Source organism: Euprymna scolopes, chromosome 35 (assembly GCF_053919585.1).
Source record: "Euprymna scolopes isolate OS-2025 chromosome 35, ASM5391958v1, whole genome shotgun sequence".
Lineage (NCBI taxonomy): Eukaryota > Metazoa > Mollusca > Cephalopoda > Sepiida > Sepiolidae > Euprymna > Euprymna scolopes.
This window is the reverse complement of record NC_136516.1, coordinates 65,238,438-65,242,148: the sequence shown is the minus strand read 5'-3', so window position 1 is coordinate 65,242,148 and position 3,711 is coordinate 65,238,438.

The window sequence follows — 3,711 nt, the reverse complement described above, 5'->3', positions numbered from 1 at the left end:
TAGGTTTATTTTATATTGCATGTCAACATATGGTTTCATTATCAAGATATTCAATCCATTCTATACAATAAGCATAGCATGTAAAAAGAGGTTTATTTGCTTGAGAAAATAATGTGGTTACAATATCAAGATATTCAATCAATTTTATGCATTGAATTTTAACAGAGGTTTATATGCTTGAGAAAATTATAGAGTTAAAATGTACAGATATTCAATCAATTATATACAGTAAGGATTGCATGTCAACATAGGTTTATTTTATATTGCATGTAAACATATGGTTTCAATAACAAGATATTCAATCAATTCTTTGCAAAAAGCATTACATGTCAACAGAGGTTTACTTGCTTGAGAAAACAATAGGGTTACAATATCAACACATTAAGTCAAATCGATCCAGTAAGCATTGCATGTCAGCAGCGGTTTAGTTACTTGGGAAAACAATATGCTTACAATATCAAGACATTAAGTTAATTCTATACAGTAAGCATTGCATGTCAACAGAGGTTTATTTGCTTCAGAAAACAATATTGTTTAAATATCCGTATATTTAATCAATTCTATGCAATAAGCATTGCATGTCGCTAGAGGTTTGTTTTCTTGAGAAAACAATATGGTTACAATATCAATTAATTCCATTCAGTAAGCATTGCATGTCAACAAAGGTTTATTTGCTTAACAAAAGATATGGTTTTAATATAACGATATTCAATCAATTCTATGCAGAAAGCATTGCATGTCAAAAGAGGTTTATTTTCTTTAGAAAACACAATAGTTTCAATATCAAGATATTCAATCAATTCTATGCATTACTCATGCCATGTGTAAAAAGCTTTATTTACACAATATAGTTTACATATCCTCATATTCAATCAATTCTGTGCAATAAGGATTACATCTCAACAGAGTTTTTTTTGCTGCAGAAAACAATATCGGTACCAATATCAAGATATTTAATCAATTTTATGCAGTAAGCATTGCATGTCTACAGTGGTATATTTTCTTTAGAGAACAATATATTTACAATATCAAGATATTAAATAAATTCTATGCGGTAATCAGTGCATATCAACAGAGGTTAATTTTCTTGAGAAAACAAAATGGTTTCAACATCAAAACATTCAATCGATCCTATGCAATAAACATGGAATGTCAACAGGGTTTTTTTTGCTTGAGAAAACAATATATTTACAATATCAAGATATTCAATCAATTCTATGCAGTAAGTATTGCATGTCAACAATGATATATTTGCTGGAGAAATTATATGGTTACAATATCAAGATATTAAATAAATTCTATGTATTAATTATTGCATGTCAAAAGACATTTAATGGCCTGGGAAAACAATATGGTTCTAATATCAACATATTCAATAAATTCTGTGCAATAAGCATTGCATGTCAACAGAGGGGTATATGCTTGAAAAATTTTTTTTTTACATTATCGAGATATTCAATCATTTCTAGGCAGTTAGCATTGCATGTAAATGGAGGTTTATTTCCTAGGGAAAACACTATTCTTTCTATATCAAGATATTTCATCAGTTCTATGCAGTAAGCATTAACTGTCAACAGAGGTTTATTTGCTTAAGAAAAGAATATGGCTACAATATCAAGATAATGATTGATTCTATGCAATGAGCATTGCATGTCAACAGAGTTTTTTTTGCTTAAGAACAAAATATGGTTACAATATCAAGATATCAATCAATTCTTGCAATAAGCATAATGTGTCAACAGAGAGAAGTATCATTAGAAAACAATATAGTTTCAATATAAAGATATTTAATCCATTCTAAGCTATAAGTATTGCATATCAACAGAGGTTATTTGCTTGAAAACACAATATGGTTACAATATAAAGACATTAAATCAATTCTATGCAGTAAGCATTGCCTGTCAGCAGAGGTTTCTTTTCTTGAGAAAACAACATGGTTAAAATGTCAAGACATTAAGTCAATTCTATGCAGTAAGCAGTGCATGTCAGCAGAGGTTTATTTGCTTCAGAAAACAATAGTGTTTCAATATCAGTATATTCAATCAATTCTATGCAATAAGCATTGGATGTCAACAGAGGTTTGTTTTCTTTAGAAAACTATATGGCCACAATATCAGGATATTCAATTAATTCTATGCAGTTAGCATTGCATGTCATCGGAGGTTTTTTGGTTGAGAAAACAATATTGTAACAATATCAAGATATTCAATCTATTCTATGCAGTAAGCATTGCATGTTAACAAAGGTGCATTTGCTTGAAAAAACAATATGGTAAAACATATAAAGATATTACATTTGTTCTGTGCAGAAAGCATAGCATATATACAAAGGTTTATTTGCTTGGGATGCAATATGCTTACAATATTAAGATATTCAATCAAGTCTGTGCAGTAAACACTGCCTGTATACGGAGGTTTATTTGCTTGAGAAAACAATGTGATTACAATATTAAGATATTCAATCAATTCTGTGCAGTAAACATTGCCTGTATACGGAGGTTTATTTGCTTGAGAAAACCATATGCTCACAATATCAAGATATTCAATCAATTCTGTGCAGTAAGCATTGCATGTAAACAGAGGTTTAATTACTTCAGAAAACAATATAATTACCATATTAAGATATTCAATCAATTCTATGGAGTAAGCATTGCATGTAAACAGAGGTATATATTCTGGAGAATACAAAATGGTTACAATATCAATATATTCAATTAATTCTGTGCAGTAAGAATAGCATGTAAACCGAGGTTTAGTTGCTTGAGAAGACAATATGGTTACAATACCTAGGTATTCAATAAATTCTATTTTCTAGAGAAAACAATATGGTTTCAATATCAAGATATTCAATTAATTCTGTTAAGAAAGCATAGAGTATACACAGAGGTTTCTTGCTTGTCAAAGCGATATGCTTACAATATTAAGATATTCAATCAGTGCTATACAGTAAGAATTGCATGGCAACAGAGGTTTATTTGCTTGAGAAAACAATATGGTTTCAATATAAAGATACCTAATCAATTCTATACAGTAAGCATTGCATGTCAAAAGATGTTTATTTGCTTCAGAAAACAATATGGTTACAATAGAAAGATATTAAATCAATTCTATGCAGTCAGACTTGCATATTAACAAAGGTTAATTGACTTGAGAAAGCAATATCGTTTCAATGTCAAGATATTACAACCAGTTCAATGCAATAAGCATTGCATGTCAAAAGAGGTATATTTGCTTGAGAAAACCATATGGCTACAATATCAAGATATTAAAGCATTCCCATACAGTAAGTATTGCATATCAACATAGGTTTATTTGCTCGAGAAAACAATATGTTTAAATATCAAGATATTTAATCACTTATATGCAATAAGCATTGCATGTAAACAGGGATTTATTTCTTGATAAATAATATGGTTGCAATATGAGGATATTCAATCAATTCTATGCAGTAAGCATTGCATGGCAACCGAGGTTTATTTGCTACAGAAAACAATATGGCTACAATATCCAGATATTCAATCAATACTATGCAATAAGCATTGCATGTAAACAGAGGTTTATTTGCTCGATGACCAAGGATTATCACAATATCAAGATATTAAATCAATTGTGAATTAATTATTGCAGTACAATATGGTTACAATATGAAGATATTCAATCAATTCTATGTAGTAAACATTGCATGTCAACAGAGTTTTGTTTGCTGGATGAA